The sequence below is a fragment of the Hibiscus syriacus genome, unplaced genomic scaffold (assembly GCF_006381635.1).
Source record: "Hibiscus syriacus cultivar Baekdansim isolate YM2019G1 unplaced genomic scaffold, ASM638163v2 tig00112647_pilon, whole genome shotgun sequence".
Classification (NCBI taxonomy): Eukaryota; Viridiplantae; Streptophyta; class Magnoliopsida; order Malvales; family Malvaceae; genus Hibiscus; species Hibiscus syriacus.
The window spans coordinates 90,083-111,521 of record NW_024063375.1 but is presented as its reverse complement, the minus strand read 5'-3'; the positions used below and the strand labels follow the sequence as shown (position 1 = coordinate 111,521).

At 36.0% G+C, this 21,439-nt stretch overlaps 3 pseudogenes; 2 read left to right on the top strand and 1 right to left on the bottom strand.

Annotated features, from left to right (window-relative positions):
• Positions 1-6,951: 6,951 nt before the first annotated feature.
• On the top strand, positions 6,952-8,269 carry LOC120182388 (annotated as a pseudogene).
• Positions 8,270-10,919: 2,650 nt separating this feature from the next.
• On the top strand, positions 10,920-11,511 carry LOC120182376 (annotated as a pseudogene).
• Positions 11,512-19,064: 7,553 nt separating this feature from the next.
• LOC120182379 lies at positions 19,065-20,317 on the bottom strand (annotated as a pseudogene).
• Positions 20,318-21,439: the final 1,122 nt, after the last annotated feature.

Genomic DNA, 21,439 nt, shown 5'->3' with positions numbered 1-21,439 from the left:
TTGGACCGAGCTCTTCTCGATTGGTGAAGACTACGTCTGTTTTTCCGATTCCAACCATGTACAGGCCAGGCTTGGTACCAATTACCCACCTTGCTCAACTTCCTCGGTTTCAAGACACTTGGACACGACTCCTACCTCCTATGACTTTTATGGATTTGTGGCATGTCATTCTTTCAATATCTTTTTTTTTCTTATAATGTTTCTGTTTCATTGATCCTTCGGTTGTTTTTCTGGTTTTGCAGTGTCGATACTCCTCCGATTCGGGTGCTATGGTGATCGCCATATGGTACTTGGACCGAGCTCTTCTCGATTGGTGAAGACTACGTCTGTTTTTGTACAGCAGGTTCAAGTGAGAGATGAAAGTGATAAAGGGGCTCTTGTTTATGGGTTTACTGAGAAGCCGGAACTAAGCAAGGAAGTAACTTGGAACTCTTCAAGTTACTTGATTGTCGGATCGTATGATCGGAAGGTACATAACATTAAATATCTGGTTTATGTTTTCATTAGCTAAGACCGGGAATTGAATTTCAGGGAAACTCTTTCTGGTTAAACAAGGGTTCTAAGATCTGCATAAGATCACTCAAACCAGTAGATTACACAAAACCGAAGTCATTATGATAAAAGGTAATCATCTAGTTTAATCCCTCTGGAATGTGGATTGGAACTTACAGAATTAGTCCATGTTTCTGCAGGAGAAATAGGACAAACATTGGTGTCCAAACAGACTTCTCCCATCGATTCCCTTTTTCTGAACGAACCAGTGACTGGTAATTTGTCTGTTGTTTATTGAAGGGTTTTATTACAGAGTTTTGATCAATTTTTTTTTTATATTTACTCAGGTAAAGAAGCAGAGTTCACAATTGATGAAGACGACAAGTACTTTGCAGGTGTGATTAACTCAAACCCCAGAAGCATAATAATGGCATTTAATATAAATGTTACATCCAAGGTCTATGATGTAACAAAAGCCAGAATTATGTGTTCAACGCTAAATGGGGCGTGCCGGCTGGATCTTCAGTTTCCCAACACACACTATGTTGTAGTTTCAACGGCTGATAATGTAAGGTCTCAACCCTTTTTGTAATTCAGTTCAACTTTTTCTGAAATTACAAATCAATTTCTCCCGAAATGAGTCGATGGAGTTTAACTTTTCAGGGTGATATTAATGGATGGTACATTGAGGTATCTTTTGTTGTTCGAGTTGTATTGTTCATTGCTGTTTTAGGTACCGTATACATATTCGAGTGAAGACCTGAGAATTAAGATATAACTGTTTATGGTGGGCTAATAACAGTTTTGTCATATGTAGGAATTTTCATCACCATCATTTTACTGGTGCTGAAATCCCTAGGGGCATGTGATAGTGAGGCCACATTGTTCGATCCGGAGATATCCTGGAGAACAGAGATGGAACCAATTTTGTCAGAGAACATATGGATCAACCTCGGGGGAAGACGATAATGATGAAACCGGATCATCGAGTGGCTCTTCCGATAACTTGTACGATGCAAAATTATGTATTATATGCTATGATGATCAACGCAACTGCTTCTTCGTTCCTTGTGGACACTGCGCCACATGCTATGATTGTGCTCAACGTACAAAGTCGGCAAAAAAAAAAACAAAAAATCCTTTCTCTATACAACATAATATTGTAAAAGCTTTCACTGATAAAGAAAATCTGCAGGATTATGGTGGAAGATAACAAGATATGTCCGATATATCGAAGGCTGATTCCCAAAGTAAGAAGGACGTTTAGTCCATAGGAGCCTGTAAACACTAATTTTTTCATTTTATTTATTTAAAATTATTATTATTAAATATTAGTATTATTATTATTAAAATTATTATTATTATTATTAATATTATATATTATTATTATTATTATTATTAAAAAAATAATTACAAATTACAATGGACCCAGAGGCCCGTTTACATGTCCAGGCCCAATCAGAATCGGCCCAATAGTAACCCTAAACTCCTAGAGTTTCCATCATCTCATCCCAGCCACCAGCTAATATCAGCCATTGGATCTGGAGTGATCCGACGAGTCCAGCATGAAGTCCTAGGTTATCATCTAGCCGTCGCTGCTTCCAGAACATCCACGCGACCGCCGCCTTTGCTGCCACCGCACAACCGACTCCTCCATTGCCACGACGCCTCGCCTGAAGCTTCCAGAAGACCCAAACGGTCGTCCACGTCGTAGCTATGGGGTGAGTCACTACATAGTTCGGTGACTCACCGAACTTCACTCTTATACCCGGTCCAACGATAGCCTCATCGAGGCTTATAAAACCATTTAACTTGTGACGAAGAGGAAAAAGACAGAGAGCAACCCAACAAGCAAGAAACAAAAACAACCAAAAGTATTAGAAAAGAAAAAAGAGAGAAGCTTACCAAAGAAGAAGCACAGTGGTCAGAACCTATAATGCGCCTCCACGTGCCACCAAAACCTTCGAAATATCGAAGGTATTATTGTAGATCTACTCCGATTAGGAGCTTTTTAGGAAAAACTAAGGCCGGATTCGGCCTTGGGAGGTTCAGGGCTTCATTTTGGGTATTTTTGTAATTTTTGCGGCGATCGACACCGGAAAACGGTGGTCGACCATAACTCGGCGAGAGAATTGAAGAGAGAAGGGAGAGGTAGAAAGAAAAATAGAGAGAAATGGCCCAAGAGGGCCGATTTTATGGGTTTATATACCCTTCCCCGAACGACGTCGTTTTGGGGAGGGGTGTGTGCGTAATTTTCATAAGGGGTAAACCCCGTCTGCGGTGTTCTAAGTTTGTATTCTTTACAATTTAGTCACTAAATTAAGTTTATGAATATTCTGATTTGGTCTTTTTATTTTATTTTATTTATAATTTAGTCCTTACTAGTATATTCAATATTTTAGGGTAAATATCATAATTAACCCTTATGATTTTAATATTTTTTATTTTAATCCCGTATTAATATTTAGGGTTAAATTACACTCTTAATGTCTATATTACATGATATTTATAATTATGTCCATTAATTGTTTATATTTTATAATTTAATAATTGATTTTTATATAATTTTCATTTTGACCATATTTTTATTACTTTTAATGTAATTATATAGTTTTAAGTTATTTTATCTTGGTCCTTATTTAATTACAATTTCATTTTATTATTATTATTGTCTTTTATCTTTCAATACTTTAAATATTGTACTTTAATTATTTTTATTCACTAATATTTTATATAATATAATTATAATAATTTCATAATAATATTTATTTATTTTTTTAAATATTAAGAAAGGATAAAATAACTAGATGTCCTATTCTGGTATTTTAATAAATAAATAAATATCTTATTTATAAAAATATATATATATTTACTTCATTTTATTATTTTATATTCTTTTTAATATTATTATTTTTAATATCAAAGAAAAGGGTTGTCTTAATGTAACTAGAAGTCCTATTTCGATATTTTAAATAAATAAATATTGTATTTATAAAAACAAATATGTATATATATATAGTTATTTTAGTTTTATTCAAATGTTTCTTCATTTTATATTTATTTAATTTTAGCCATATTAATATGTATATATATATATATATGAAAGATTAATAAGTATTACTTAATTAATTTCACAAATTAATTAAATAATAATATTTATTTATTTTTAAATATTAAGAAAGGACAGTCTTAAAATAACTAGACGTCATATTCTGATATTTTAAAAATAAATAAATATCATGCTTATAAATATATATATATATATATATATATATATTTATTTCATTATTTTTAGGAAAATTATTATATCCTTATTAAATTTATTTATTAATATTAAAGAAAATGCAGTCTTAAAGCAAATAGATGTCATTTTATGATATTTTTAAATAAATAAACGTTATATTTTACTTAGAAATATCAGATTAAATTTGAAATAACACGATTGTAAATTAAATTCATATTTGAATTCTTAAATTCTATTATTAGAGACAATTTATAATCGACAGGGACCAATTTTGGACGTTGTGGGGTGCTAATCCTTCCCCAAACGTAATCGATCACGAATCCCTTTTTATTATTAAAAAGAATGATTTTTTGGTTAAACACAGACCAGTTTATCTTTTAACTAATGTTTTCTTAAAAACTTTTTTAAAAGATGATTTTTAGGTATTCGACTTACCTGACCCAAAAGTCCAATGGCAACTCCCAAAACATTTTAATAAAAATTATTTATCCACAATACTTTTTCCGTCAAAGAAAATTCGTGCCCGGACGAAAACCAGTTACGAGAGAGCCAATTTGTGAGCATAAGAACCAGGGATAATGGAGTCTTGAGTATAGAAAACAGTGTGATAGCAGCGTGGGAAGCCTTTGCACAAATGTAATAAATAGGGGACGTGGTCGAACTAGTTTTCAAGAAACATGTGGTTTGCTTTGATTGACTTGTTCATTTCGTATACATAAACGGAGCTATGTGTGTTACTTGTGGAATATACAACTCGTTCTTCTATCTAATGATTTTGAGTTGTGTTGATGACAACAAATTTATTTCATCCGTCGTTGGCGATTCATTCTTTTTTATTTGGATAGAGAGTCGGTGATCGATGAAAGGATCATCGTTGATCGATGTTTGGATAAAGAAAAAAATGGATCATCATGAGGATGAAGAAGACGATATAGAGGTTATGAGGGTTCCAACATCATTTTCAGTTTTGGTTAGGAAATTTATAATGATCTTTAGTGTGTGTGTCTGTCATAAGATCATTATGACTAATTGTACATTAGCGAGTTATGTGGATTCGTTAGTCAAGACATTGGATTTCATTTTAACGTTTTATGCGGGCATGTCAAAGGTCTTGTCTATACGTTATAGTTGACTAGAAACATGTGTTCGAAGGATATAGGCTAGTAGAAGGCTCTGGTGGGTGGAGAGTTGCCAGTTTCAGCGAGTTTGATCTGACGAAGGTTTAGAGGTTTCTGAAGGTCATTTTTGGAGGTATAACAAGTTGTCCCCCTTAATCGAGGGTAATGTCATAAAGTGGCTTGACCTAAGATTTATGGTAGAAAGTATAATGACCCTTTCTTGATTTTGTTGGGTGTTTTCTATTGGGGGTGAATGAGTTGTATCGGCTGTTGATGGTTTATTTTTTTTTTGGTATGGGCGGAGAGCCGTGACCAGTGCAAAAACGAGCATTAGTCGGCGGGATCCTTTGTGTGTTGGACGAAGATGGCTTTTAACAGTCATTTTTAGGAGGAGATGTTGTCCTTAAGTGAGTTGACATATGAGACGTTCATTTCTTAACATTGTGCAATTGTAGTGGACAAGTTTAGAGAAGTATGAAGTGCTTTATTACTAATAAAAAGGGGTAGGTGTGTTTGGATATTTGTAGTAGTGAGGTGTAGGGGCCTTTGTTTATCATCAGTAATTTTCAGAGTGAAATCTTTCACGCTGAATAGGGAGGAGGATGTTCGCATCTCGACGTTTCATTGGGTAGCAAGGAGGTAGCAGGGACACGTTAAGCTCTCGGTCGAGGAGGGGGCGATTCATTGTCCTCGGACATGTCTGATTGGTTCCCGAAAGTAGCTCAAAACTCTATAGGTGCGAGGTAACTCGACGTTTTTACTCTTGGTCGAAGATATATCAATGTTTTTGCTGCGAGGGTTGTTTGCATCATTGCATACTAATATTAAGATTTTAAAACTGGGCAGAGTTGTTTTTATACACCTTGATATACCCTATAGAGGATCTTCATCATTTAGACAGAGTGGTGACGCTTATCCAAAGTATGGAGGTATCACATATATTCCCAGATACATTACTTGGAGGGACAATATTAATATTAACTCATGTAAAATTAGAATCAAATTACAACATATATGGAACAGAAGGGTAATTTATCCAAAAAGTGACGTGGACTTTTTGGAGCAGGTCGAGTCAACGCGAGCCAAAACACAGGTGTATATCATCTTTTCAAAATGATTTCGTGTTAGGGTTTGACCAGTCCTCTCAAAATGATGTTATTTTGTTTTTTTTGTTTTAGTTTGAAAGCTACATTGAAGGTAAAATTGTTTGAAGATCATATTGATTTTTTTTTATAAATTGAGACCCTTAAGCCTAATTTAATTAAATCAAGTTTGTCAATTATCAAAATTTAAGGTAAAATACATTAGAGAGCACTTAACTTTAGTTATTATACTGATCTTTCCACTAAATTACAAATCGACACATTAACAAAGGTGACAACTTATGTCAATGTAATGACGTGGCCAAAACGCTATCATTTTATATTAAATATTGGTCTTCAATACAATGTAGTCTTTATGATTATATAAATTATTTTATTTGTGTATAGATTTTGTAAGCAAACTTTAAAACGGTTCAATTTTAGGTATGAAACTTTTCGGCTATCGTTGGTAGCCAATCAACGTCCGTCGTAAATTGTTATTCTTGATAATGTTAATATCAAAATGTGCGTACTTCACTATTTTTATTCTCTTCGGATTAAATTTATATGAAACTCACTCAAATTTGATAAAAAATCATCTAAATGTTTGACATGCTAATACTTTATTCCTCCAATAATCATTCGATGAGATTAGTTTTATCGTTCAAATTTCTAAACAAATCTTCAAAGCTTTTAAGTCTGAGAAAACTTCCAAATTTCTTACAAATTATAATTTTTTTATTCGGTAAATATTAAAAAGATTTTGAAAAAAAAATTAAATAAAAGAAGATCATCAGTGTGGTTTCCGATAATATGACATATTCCTAGTTTAAAGCGCATCCAAAGAACATTGCAAAAATTGCGCCATTGTTGCAATCCAAATTTAACCAAAAAAAAAAAGACCAGACCCACGTTATTAGTTTGCAGTTAGAAGTGATTATCGATCTTCTTCCACGATTAAGAAATGGAGTAAACGAATCTATAAATTCCTCTCGTCTTCTTCCTTCTATACAAACCCAATCAAATATCCTATAACAAAGCATGAGCTGGTGGGGGCTGGCGCCGTTGGCGCTGCTAGGGCAAGCTTTCGTTTTCTCACCCTTTATATTACTCTCTGCAAATTCTTTTACCAAATTTCTTATGCGTTTTTGTTTTTTGTTTTTTTGTTTTTTTGCAGAAGAAATTTGAGGAAGATGAAACGTCGAAAGGTTTCCTAAGTGTTGCGCTGGTAATTGGAGCGACCGGCATTGTGGGCAACAGCTTGGCCGAAATCCTCCCATTATCCGACACCCCCGGCGGCCCTTGGAAAGTTTACGGCGTGGCTCGTCGCCCAAGGCCGGACTGGAACGCCGAGCATCGAATCGAGTACATCCAGTGCGACGTATCCGATCCCAAGGAAACCGAGTCGAAGCTCTCCCAACTCACGATGTCACACACATTTTTACGTTAGCTGGATCATGCGACCAACCGAGGTGGAGAACTGTGAAATCAACGGCTCAATGCTCCGAAACGTCTTGCGTTCCTTGATCCCCAACGCACCCAATCTCCGCCATATCTGCCTCCAAACCGGAGCCAAGCATTACATCGGACCGTTCGAGTTGTTGGGCAAAATCCAACCGCATGATTCACCTTTCACCGAAGATTTGCCACGCTTAAATGCTCCCAACTTTTACTACACCCAAGAAGACATCCTCCTCGAAGAAATCAAGAAGAAAGAAGGTTTAACATGGTCGGTGCACCGACCCGACATGATATTCGGGTTCTCGCCTTACAGTTTAATGAACATCGTTGGAACTCTTTGCGTTTACGCCGCCATTTGCAAACACGAAGGGACACCGTTGTTGTTCCCCGGAACCAAAGTCGCTTGGGAAGTTATGCGATGCTTCGGACGCAGATTTGATCGCGGAGCAACACATATGGGCGGCGGTGGATCCTTTTGCGAAGAACGAAGCTTTCAATGTGAACAATGGCGATGTCTTCAAGTGGAAGCATATGTGGAAAACTCTGGCGGAGCAGTTTGGGATAGAGAAATATGGATTCGAGGAAGGGAAGAACGTGGGGTTGGAGAAGATGATGAAAGGGAAGGAAAAAGTGTGGGAAGATATGGTGAAGGAGAAGCAGTTGCAGAAGACAAGGTTGGAAGAGGTGGGGGATTGGTGGTTTGTGGATATCATGTTGTCGATGCCGACGGAGGCGCCGCTGTGTAGTATGAATAAGAGTAAGGAGCATGGGTTTTTGGGGTTTCGGAATTCCAAGAACTCGTTCATCACTTGGATTGATAAGATGAAGGCTTTCAAGTTTGTGCCTTGATCATTCAATCCTCTTACTTTCCAGTTTTTGGTAACTATGTCTTTTGGAATCTGCTGTATTATTTCTCTTAAATTACAGTTACAGTCATCCATTAATTCTAGTTGGGTAAACTTCTAAACTATCAGCTTTATTTTTATTTTAGTAGTTAATCATTTATTTATTTTAAAATCATAACCAACATTTACTTTATATTTCATTTTAGTCCCTCATCCTTAAAACCGTTATGAAATTGCTTCACGTGACCTTTTATGGGTAAATTAAAACATTCATCACTTAACTATCTTTCCACTCCTATTTTGGTCACTAAAGTTTAAAATTTTTCGTTTTAACTACTCAACTTTCAAATTGTTCATGTTTTAATCACTCTAATTTATTTTATTAATAATTTTTGTGACATGAAATTTTTATTATTATTTTATTAATATATAATTAAAATAAAAAAATTAAATTTGAAAGTTATAATGATTAAATTTGAAGTAATTTGAAAGTTAAGTAATTAAAATAAAAAATTAAACTTCACTGACCAAAATAAGAGTGAGAAGATAATTGAGTGAAAATTGATGTAATTTACCCATAAAAAGTGTCATGTTGTAACAGTTTCATTACGTTTGCAATGGCGAGTTATGGAAACGAAACAAAAAGTAAATATTAGTTATTATTTTGAAACAAATGAAAGTGTAGGTATTAAAACAAAATAAAATTGATAGTTTAGGTGCTAAATGTGCAATTTCCCCATTTTATTTTTTATTTAAATATAATGTTTAGGGTAAACTACACTTTTAGTTCCTAAACATTTAAGAAAATTTTGTTTTAATCACTGAATTCTTAAAACATATATTGAAGTCATTAAACTTTAGGTAAAGTACATAAATGGTGCACTACTTTTTTGAGTCCCCTGACTATTAAAAGTAAAAAAATAATCCATCTATTATAAGGTATTATTTGTTTGAGTTCCTCGAGTATTAAAAGTTACGAAATGGTCACATGACTATTCATATGTCCTAAACTATTCCTTTTTCATTAAAAAATTAAAAGTCATCTGAGTTGGCCTTAATCTATTGACTGAGATATGGTAAAATCATATTTAAATGATTTCTATTGGTATCAATGCTACTTTCAAGCACTGTTTGACGATATAATGTTTTAAGCACTTGCTCAATTACTAATATACACATAATTCATAAAATGCATCTTAAACGATTATGGGATCATATTTTATCATATTTTATTCAATAAGTTAATGTTCAACTCAGACAATTTGTCAATATTTAACAAAAAAGAACGAGTTTAGAACATATGAATAGTCGGGTGATCATTTTGTAACTTTTAGTAGTCTGAGACTCAACAAAACAACATCCTATAGTTGAAGACTATTTTATAACTTTTAATAGTCAATAGACTTAACAAAGTAGAGTCATATATTTAGGAGAATACCTATGTGCTTTACCCTAAACTTTTTTAAAACTTAATTGAATGATTATATATATATATAATTATAAAAAGAAGAGTAAAATATACAAATTATCACTCGACTATTGCCACTTTTTCATTTTGAACAGTAATTTTTTAATTTTGTTAATCAAATCATTTAACATTTAAGAGATTCAACCAAGCAACCAACCATTAATATTTGACAGAGGATATGACGTGACAATCAAAAAAATTATATATTTACATATTTATTTTTAATCTAATCAAAAAATTACACGCGTCACATTCTGAATAGAAGAGAAAACAAATTTTAAGAAGAATGATGTCTATACATATGATACGTAATGTATTAAAATTAAAAGGGGGGGAAATCATAAATAACTTGCATTGGATTCGAACTCAACAAAGACTTAAATGGAGACATTACATGCCTTCACGACTAAGCTATATAATATACTTAAAAATCAATTATAACATTTTATAAATATCCCATATTATAGTTAATGATAAAATAAATAAAAATGGATAAGAGAAGACTTAAACTTACCTTAATAAAAAAATGAGAGTAATTAAATTACTGAAATAAAAATCTAATAGATAATTTACAATTAAGTTTAAGATTTTTATATTTTTAACTAAATTTAACATTTGTTCATATTTATTTTTTATTGATTATTTATATTTATGAATCATATTAAAAATTAAATTAAATTAAAAATCATTTGTATATCCAAACTCTGAGTGATTGATGATTTTAATGAAAAAATTTAACATATGTTACGTTCGCAATACTTAAAAATCATTCATGGTTTAGTTAACATTGCAGCTTATAGTTTAGCGCAGTTTGCGTTATAATTTCTTTGTTTTTTCTTACGCCGTTAACAATTAATGATATCAAAGTACGTTTCCTTTGAAAAAAAATGGATTCCACTTTAACGTCCCAAAAGAGTTTTAAAAGCTTGAATATGAAACACCCGATTTAAGCTCAAATCTTAGAACAGTTATCAGAGATGGAGTTGAGAAGTTACAAAGTCGAAAAGCTTGAAAAAACTTGTGCTACTTCCGCTGGTTCCGTAACCTGTTCCAGGGAACGCCACGGGAGTGGCTTACCAATCTACCTTCTGATCTCGGTCCCTACAACTCACTTAACCCATCACCAACTCACAAGACAGACAAGTGAGGAATTTATTGCTGTTCTTTCGCCTCTCCCATTACCAAGATTGGTAGGTTGAGTTACCATTTCCAAGCTTTCAGCACCATTGTTTCTTAAGTAAATCAGTTTCGCCTGTATTGTGTCAAGTCTTTCCTCACAACAACAATGGCTGAACACACAGTTTTCACCCTCCAACAGGTTGCTCAACACAAATCCAACAACGACTGTTGGCTTGTCATCCACGGCAAAGTAACCCTGCTTTCTTTTTCACCCAAACCAACTGATTATAAACTCATTTGTATGTAATAAATAATCAGACATTTGACTAATTCTTTCAGGTTCTGAACGTTACAAAGTTCTTGGAAGAACATCCAGGAGGAGAAGAGGTGCTGCTGGAATCGGCTGGGAAAGATGCGACGAAAGAATTCAACGACATCGGACATAGCAAGACGGCTAAGAACTTGGTCTTCAAGTACCAGGTTGGCGTTATCCAGGGTTACAGTTCAAACAACAATGAACATTTCCAGGTTGCTTCAACTGAGGAACCTATGAAGAGAGACGAGTGCTTTCATTATCAGGGATGAGCGCAAACCTAAATATGCATGCCTTTTCGAGTTCATTGTACCACTCTTGGTTGCTGCTTCCTATTTCTGTTACAGATACATGACAAGAGGCTCATAAATGTATTTGGTTTTCAAGATGAACCATCATCAAGTCAACCTCAAAATACCCATTTTTCCCTTGAAATAAATCTCGATCTGAATGCTAGTAATGTTAGAATTTTACTCAAAATTTAGTACTATTATTGTCCCTTTCGGTTATTGCAGTTGATGATTATAGGAATGAGTTACCATATTTCGATTACTATTACAATTGGTAAATATTGTAGCAACAGAAGTTTTCCTTTCTCCCACTCCCAATCCTAATTGGTTACGAATAGAAAAGAAAAGAGAAGGAAAAGGTGGGAAAGGGAGGATTCAAATGTACAAGCTATTAATACAATTTACCAAGGAAAACAGAAAGAACATGTCCTAAATGATCCGACAGCTTCAGTTCAACTCCCTAATCCCTCAGATCCTTACTGAACTACAGGATCTGCCCTTCATCAGAAAAACCGAAGTTGGAAGGGAGGCAAGAAGTGGTCAAGGGAAAGAGAAGGAACAAAAGGTGCACTTGCTTTTGTCATGCTACTTTCGCCCAAGACGTAACCGGGCATATCATCCTGTGAAAGCATGATATGTGCAACATATACACCTCAAGCACTTTAGACAAATAATTTGCCATGATTATAAATTGCTGGTCCAAGTGTGTCCTATTCATATGTTATGCAATACGATCAAAACTGCATAGGATAATAAAGAAGTTTAAGCTTCATAAACTAGGCAGCAAACTAAATTTCAAAATGTGAATTTGTTTACATAATATCACATAAGGTGAAGCAAATGACTTCATTGCAGTAACATATCAAGGCACTTAAATCTTGGTTCTAATTATCTTAATAGAATCCCATGTGGTTTCAGGCTTGCCATTTTTTTCTACCAGCATAGGGTTAACCCTTCAGTAATAAATCCCTAGGCCAATTTGTGCTATCTAAACCATTGAAGTAATCCAACTTTAACTTGTTTACCATCTAATTGCCAAAAATCCTTCAACCAGATAGATTCATACCATTCTTTTTATATCCACCGGGAACTCTCCATTCTTCAACTTGATGTATCTTTATGAATAACAACATAATAGTTTTCTCTTCTCTTAAGAACAATCAATCCTAAAAATGGTTCATTTACGAAATTTGTTTCTTTGAATATTTATACTCCATTTTTATCTCATAAACTGCAAAGACTTTGATGTACTATGTGCCTGATGTTAGTCTCATTTACTTTAATGGTTTGTCCACATTTGGTATGCATTTGGAATCTCAAGCTCTAATGATTCCCTGATATCATGAAATAAGGAATCTAAGGTCCTATGGGCTTAGATATGTTGAAATTATTAAAATGGTTTTCAAGTTTGGTAACCAACATTGAAAAAATGGTTTTCAAAGTTTGGTAAATGTTTCTTTGAAAATGGTTTTCAAAGTTTGGTAAATGTTTTTTTGAAAAATAGTTTTTTCAAAGTTTGGTAGATGTTTGTTGAAAAATGATAATGGGATAATCACAATTAATCCATAGGCTTTAGGGTATTTACAAGATTAAGTCCTTAAGTTTCAACTATAAATACTTTAGCTCATTTAGCTTCAAAACCATCCCAAAAATCATTTCTTTCTCCCAATACTAGAGAGCTTTCTTGTGAGTAGTGAGTGTTTTGTAAACACCTGTAAATTTTCTCTCTTAGTAAAAGATCTGCAGCAGTCCGGAGACGTAAGCACAATTGGCTGAACTTCGTTATCAATTTCGGGTATTATTTTTCTGCTTTTATTTCGCATTCTCACTAATCTGGTTATAGGGAAATTACTTGTACTCGGTTTATTTCCTAACAACTGGTATCAGAGCTTTTGGTTGTGAATTCTGCCAATTTTTTGTGAGGTTACTATTTGAGTTACTATTCACATGAATAGTAAATTTTGTGAATAGTGAAATTCGGTCGGCGATACGAGTTTGTCGACGGAGGTGTTCTAATACACGGCGGTTCACAGAAATTGTCAGAAACGATCCAAACGAAGCCAGATTCGAGTGGGAGCGATGGATGCAGACGAAGGGAAGGTGAAAATTGAAAAGTTCGATGGTGCGGACTTTGGATTTTGGAAGATGCAAATTGAAGATTTTCTATACCAGAAAAATCTATATCAACCCCTCTCAGGAAAACAACCAGAGGGCATGAAGAATGAAGACTGGACTCTTCTCGACAGACAAGCCCTCGGAGTTATCCGACTGACGTTATCCCGCAATGTTGCTTTCAACATAGCAAAGGAAAAGACCACGGCGGGTCTTATGACGGCTCTCTCCAGTATGTATGAGAAGTCATCGGCCTCAAACAAAGTTCATTTGATGAGGCGATTATTTAATTTGCAGATGACGGAAGGGGCATCGGTGGCACAACACCTAAATGAACTCAACACAATCACAACCCAGTTGAGTTCAGTGGAAATTGAATTTGATGATGAAGTTCGAGCTTTAATTCTCTTATCATCTTTACCAGATAGTTGGAATGCTACTGTTACAGCAGTCAGCAGTTCGTCGGGAAACAACAAATTAAAATTTGACGATGTTCGGGATCTGGTACTGAGCGAAGAAATTCGACGGAGAGAATCGGGTGAAGCATCAACCTCCTCAGCCTTGCACACGGAGTCCAGAGGGAGAACTTCAGAAAGAAATTCAAATCGTGGCAGATCGAAATCCAGAAGGGGAAAATCAAGAACATGAAATAAAGATTTTACCTGTTATAATTGCGGCAAGAAGGGTCACTTTAAAAGAGATTGCCGAGCACCGAAGAAAAATACCGGCGCACAGGAATCTGCCAACATGACGGAGGAGACAGGTGATGCTATGATTTTAAGCGTCAACAGTCCGATTGAATCATGGATTTTAGATTCAGAGGCATCTTTCCACTCCACGACATGCCAAGAAATCATGGAGAACTATGTCAGTGGTGATTTTGGGAAGGTTCATCTTGCTGATGATGAAACCTTGAAGATCGTCGGAAAATGAGACATCCGACTAAAGCTGCCAAACCAGACCACTTGGAAGCTGACAGGAGTGAGACATATTCCTGGTCTCAAAAGAAATTTGATTTCTGTAGGACAACTTGATGGAGAAGGATACAGTACAACCTTTTCAGGCTGTGAATGGAAGATTACCAAAGGAGCACTCGTCATTGCTCGTGGTAAGAAGACTGATACTCTCTATATAACCTCAAATTTAGAGAATATCATTGCAGTAGCAGATGTTGATGGAAAATCAAACCTATGGCACCAAAGGCTTGGCCATATGAGCGAGAAAGGAATGAAGATACTTCTGTCAAAAGGGAAGCTGCCGGATCTAAAGAATGTAGATGTCGGACTATGCGAGGATTACATCTTTGGCAAACAAAAGAAAGTCAGTTTTGCAAAGATTGGCAAGACACCCAAGGCAGAAAGGTTAGAATTGGTTCATACTGATGTATGGGGACCATCCCCAGTTCCATCTCTTGCAGGCTCACTATATTATGTCACCTTCATCGATGATTCAACAAGGAAGGTGTGGGTTTATTTTCTGAAGAAGAAATCAGAAGTCTTCGATACCTTCAGAAAATGGAAGGCCATGGTGGAAAATGAGACTGATTTAAAAGTCAAGCGGTTGAGGTCTGACAATGGAGGAGAGTATAGAGATAGTAGATTCAGAGATTTTTGCGCAAACAATGGGATCAAGATGGAGACAACAGTTCCCTTAACACCGCAGCAGAATGGCGTAGCAGAGCGCATGAACAGAACTCTGAATGAACGTGTCAGAAGCATGAGGATTAGGGATGGCAACTCAACCCGAATCCGACGGGTTCCGACCCGACCCGACCCGATCGGGTCGGATTTTTTTTAAAAAAAATTCGGGTTCGGGTCGGGTCAGATCGGATTTTTTTAAATGTACTGTTCGGGTTGGGTCGGGTCGGGTTTAGGGTGAAAAAAATCCGACCCGACCCGATCCGAAAAATATATATAATTTTATCCTATATATTTAGGGATAATTACAATAATGTCCCTCCATATATAATTTTTTCAATTAAGTCATTGTTTTCATTGAATAAATTTTTTTATTATTATTTCGGGTCGGGTCGGGTCGGGTCGGGTTTCTAAGTCATATATTCGGGTCGGGTCGGGTCGGGTGAAACCTTAATTTTGTCGGGTCGGGTCGGGTCACGGGTGAAAACCCCTTTCTTCTCGGGTCAGATCGGGTGGCCCAAAAACCCGACCCGACCCGACCCATTGCCATCCCTAATGAGGATACATGCCGGATTGCCCAAATTTCTATGGGCTGAAGCTATCAACACTGCAGCTTACCTGATCAACCGTGGGCCCTCAGTTCCTTTGGATGGCGGAATACCAGAGGAAGCTTGGAGCAAGAAAGAAATAAACCTTTCACACTTAAGAGTGTTTGGTTGTATTTCTTATGTACACATAAACTCTGTTGAAAGAAGTAAACTTGATGCCAAGTCCAATAAATGCGTATTTGTTGGTTACGGTGGTGATGAGTTTGGTTACCGGTTTTGGGACTACGAAAATCGAAAGATCATTAGAAGTAGAGACGTCATTTTCAATGAAAATGTGATGTACAAAGACAGGTCAACCGCAGAATCAAGTAATACCGAAGCTGAAACAAAGGAATTTGCTGAGTTCGAGGAGATTTATGGAAATGATGTTCAGATCAGTCCTGAAGCAGTTCAAGAGGAAGAACCAGGCACACCAGAACTGAGACTCTCCTCCAGAATTCCTAAACCAACCCAACGGTATTCTCCTTCTTTGCACTACTTGTTGCTGACTGACAATGGTGAACCAGAATGCTATGATGAAGCAATGCAAGTGGAGGATTCAGTCAAGTGGGAGTCTTCCATGAAAGATGAGATGGACTCGCTTATGTCAAATCAGACATGGGAATTAGCTGAATTACCACCAGGCAAGAAAGCGCTCCATAACAAGTGGATTTACAGGATCAAAGAAGAGCACGATGGGAGCAAACGCTATAAAGCAAGATTGGTTGTCAAAGGTTTTCAACAAAAGAAGGTATTGATTACAATGAAATTTTTCTCCAGTCGTGAAGCTATCTACAATCAGACTGGTGTTGAAAATTGTAGCTGCAGAGAATTTACATCTTGAGCAGTTAGATGTAAAGACAGCTTTCCTTCATGGTGATTTGGAGGAAGAAATCTATATGAGGCAGCCAGAAGGCTTCATAGAGGTAGGCAAGAAAAACCTGGTATGCAGGTTGAAGAAGAGCTTGTATGGTTTAAAACAAGCTCCTAGACAGTGGTACAAGAAGTTCGATAGTTTCATGAGTAGCAGTGGTTTTACCAGATGCCAAGCAGATCATTGTTGCTACATCAAGAGGTTCGATAATATCTTCATTATTTTATTGTTGTACGTTGATGACATGCTCGTTGCAGGCTCAGACATGCAAGAGATTATAAACTTGAAGAAAAAATTGTCAAAGCAGTTTGCTATGAAGGATCTGGGCGCTGCAAAGCAGATTCTTGGGATGAGGATCAAGAGAGACACAAAGTCGGGGACTTTGATATTATCACAGGCTGAGTACATCAACAAAGTACTCTCCAGGTTCAACATGCAAGATGCTAAACCAGTAAGTACACCTTTAGGTGTTCATTTCAGACTCTCCAAAGAACAGTCACCAAAGACGGAGGAAGAACGTACACACATGGTGAAGGTGTCGTATGCCTCAGCAATTGGAAGTCTGATGTATGCCATGGTTTGTACCAGACTAGATATTGCTCAAGCACTGGGAGCTGTTAGCAGGCACATGAATAATCCGGGCAAGGTACACTGGGAAGTAGTCAAATGGATCCTCAGATATTTGCGGGGTACCACAAACAAAACACTTTGTTTCAAAGGTGGAGATACGATACTGACAGGCTATGTAAATGCTGACTTAGCCAGAAATGTTGACATCAGAAAGAGCACTACAGGGTATGTCTATACTCTAGGAGGAACCGCAGTGAGTTTGGTTTCTCAACTACAGAAGATAGTTGCTCTCTCCACAACTGAAGCAGAATATGTCACTGTTACGGAAGCCAGCAAGGAGATGGTTTGGCTCCAAAGTTTCTTGGAAGAGTTAGGCAAGAAACAAGAAAACAATGTCTTGTATTGCGACAGTCAAAGTACTATACATCTAGCAAAGAATCCGTCTTTTCATTCCAGAACAAAGCACATACAATTGCGATATCATTTTATCCGGTCTCTTTTGGAAGATGGGATTTTGAAACTTGAAAAGATCAGTGGAGCTAAAAATCCGGCAGACATGTTGACAAAGACGGTGACTACAGACAAACTGAAGTTGTGTTCAACTTCAGTTGGCATGCTAGAGTAACAAGACTAGAAAAGCTGTTGCATTGATCGAGGTGTGAAGACAGATTAAAATCAGTCTTCAAGTGGGAGATTGTTGAAATTATTAAAATGGTTTTCAAAGTTTGGTAAATGTTTTTTTGAAAAATAGTTTTTTCAAAGTTTGGTAGATGTTTGTTGAAAAATGATAATGGGATAATCACAATTAATCCATAGGCTTTAGGGTATTTACAAGATTAAGTCCTTAAGTTTCAACTATAAATACCTTAGCTCATTTAGCTTCAAAACCATCCCAAAAATCATTTCTTTCTCCCAATACTAGAGAGCTTTCTTGTGAGTAGTGAGTGTTTTGTAAACACCTGTAAATTTTCTCTCTTAGTAAAAGATCTGCAGCAGTCCGGAGAGGTAAGCACAATTGGCTGAACTCCGTTATCAATTTCGGGTATTATTTTTCCGCTTTTATTTCGCATTCTCACTAATCTGGTTATAGGGAAATTACTTGTACTCGGTTTATTTCCTAACAAGATATGCATATATATTTGTTACTGGTCTCTGGGGGTACATTTTCTTCACTTAAAATTTTCTTCTTCTGGTCACTCTGCAGATCACATTGCTCTTATGCTCCATTGCAATGAGAATGCTCCATTTAAGCAAAGCAGCACAAAGCACAGATAACAGCCAAAGAATGAAATGCCTTTACTAATGATGAAAACATTGGTAAAGATTTTGCGCAAATCAGAAAAAGGAAAGAAATTGCATTAATGACTGATGAGAAAGAGCATGTAAGCTTTGCTTGTAAACAGATAAACAGAAAAAATCTGCAACAAACCCGAAAAAGGAAAAAAGAAAATGAGAACATCAGGAAAGCTCACCAATCAAGCAGATGAACATTAAAGCCCAAACTGCTATGTTAATAAAAGGGTTACTTTTCGTTTGATGCTGAGACCTTCGAAGCTGTATTTGAATAGACCCATACCAACCATTACGTTGCTTATCATCACAATCTACACCGCCACTATTCTTTTCATAGCATTCATCATTTCCCTGCAAGAGGAAAAGATAAACACTAATGGAACTGCATAGAATATTGTAACGAAAATTGAAAAAGCGAAAAAACTATAACTCATTTAATACAGCGGTAGAATTTTACCCTAGGCAACTCAGGAGGTCTCAACAACCCTGCATTAGACTCCTGGTGACGAGACATTGTCTCTGACTTCCTGATGCTATTCTTTGACCAATTCCCCATGGTTGCAGATTCCTTGACACTTATGGAACCAGAGCTTGGCGCCCTTTGTGGAGGAAGAAAGGACCGACCATTGGAAGAATTTTGCTGTGAAACATCATCTAAAATTGCAATCTTCCAAGCACCAATGTAAGCAGCACTGGCAGCTCTCCTAATCCCAACTGTCTTCTCGCTGTTAGCCTCAGTTGAGCTCAACTCAATAGACTGAACTGCGTTCTTCAAGAAATCTGGCGCTGATTCTCTATTGATCCCTCGTCGAATTTCATTACCCCTACCTTGTTTCTTAGAAAGACGTGACGAGTCTCTGGGTAGAGGCGGTGCGGACAAGAATAAAGCAAGTCATTGCGTTCACCTTCATCCAAATGCATCGATGACCTAACCTCTGAACAATCTGATTCTTGCAAATCTTTTTCAATCTTTAAAACCTGATCCTTAAGTGCTAAGATGAAATCACGATGCCTATCTCTAGCTTCGTCGCTGGGGGAACTCAATTGGACTGCCTTTTCAAACTCCTCTAACTGCAAAACAAATTCAAATTCCCCAAGATCCTGAACCAATACATGAACGAACCAATCATGAAAATAATGATAGAATGCATAAGATGACCTGCCATTTGGTAGTGCTAATAGTTGTACGTAGATCCCTACCAAGTTCCTCTAAATTCCATGCAGAAGAAACGTCTTTTATCGCATGTATCCATGTCCTATATGTCGATTCCATCCTTTTGAAACGCGGAAACAACCCAATTTTCAACCAAACAATGGATTAACTGAAATTCTAAACCTTAGTTTTATCACGTAGGAATCAAATTCACGATTAAAAGTTATAAAATTTCTTTAGATTCGAATTATGAGTATAAAACCTAATAAAACTAATAAAAATTGGGAACCCCAAATAAGAAGAGGGAGTAATTTACCTGTCAGCGGATTGCTGAACATCTTCCGCAACAGAGAAGAAAGGATCCTTTTCCCACCGATCAAAACTCGAAGCCATTTCAAAAGAAACGAAAGGATTTTTTTTTTTTTTGAAAAAAATAAAACCCTCCGTTTCAATGAACTAATCAATTAATAACGAGTAAATGAAACCAAATCAACGTTATCCATTTTTTTTCTTGAAAATGAAAATCTGAAGTTCCTACAAAAATTCCGGAACTGAAGGCGGTGATCAATGAAATCTATTAAGATTTGAATGTGGTAAAGGAAGGAGAAATTCCAAGCGAGAGAGGCGGAGACCGATTTATTTAAAACGGAAGGAAAGAAAGGACGCACAAGTTCATAGGCATGGCATAGGATGACAGGAATAGCAGAATTCAGTGATCAAAGTTGCTCCTTTAAATTAATGCCAAATGCTTATAAATTTATTCATGTTTATTTAGGGGCTATTCTATTATTATACCCATTGTTTACCGGAAGCAACTCTTGTGGGGGAAACTGCAAAATGACCCGAGTATTCTTTATGTTACTCGATGATGACAACCATGAAAGGAATCTTGGAAGAATGCAGGATTACACACAAATTATAACAAGGAATTTAGTCTCATTTTATATCAGTAACTTATACATGTAGTTCACTGAAAAAATATTAAAATTATATTAAAATTTAGAATTTTCAGAGGATGAACTCATTCATATGACTTCACTTGTTAAAGAGAATGTTATTTTTTAAAAAAAAAAATTTAAATTCGAATAATTGTGTTTGCAATTTGTGTGCACGTTATCAAATAGTTAATAAATTTTTATGAATATATATTATTTTATAATAACTTAAACTTTTCCAAAAAAAAATTCAGAGATTGTCCCCTCAGCCCCGTCGATTCATCTATGCTGCCAACAATGTGTTTTCCATCAGACCATTCGAGACGTACAAAGCTGGTCGAACTAGATGACATAGATCTAGCTCTAAATATCACGTATAGTTCAAGGCACAAAGAAAACTTAGATAGTCGTCACCGTTGACGTCATAGACAAGGCCAGGGTCGACAGTTGCTACTGGATCGACATGGCCGACATCATAATCAAATGATGTTCTCTTGTGGAAACATCTTTAATCTTTTCACCGCTTGGGTAAGATGTGTAGGCAGTGGTCATGAGGTCCTGATTTCCCAAAACCCCTCAAATTGATAGGTAAAACACATCTCTAACTCCAACTTGAACGACAGAAATTCATGTTGTGCCACTCTTAAGAACTTTTGTAAAAATGTCAATTGTTTGTTCTGTTGTAATCATATATTAGATTCAAACCAGATTTTTTTGAATTTTTCTCTAATAAAATAACAGTCAATCTATATATGCTTTATCCTCTCATGAAAACCCGAATTTATCATCATTTGAAGTGTTGTCTCGCAGTCACTAAATAATTTGTCTGGCTATTTACTGCTAACT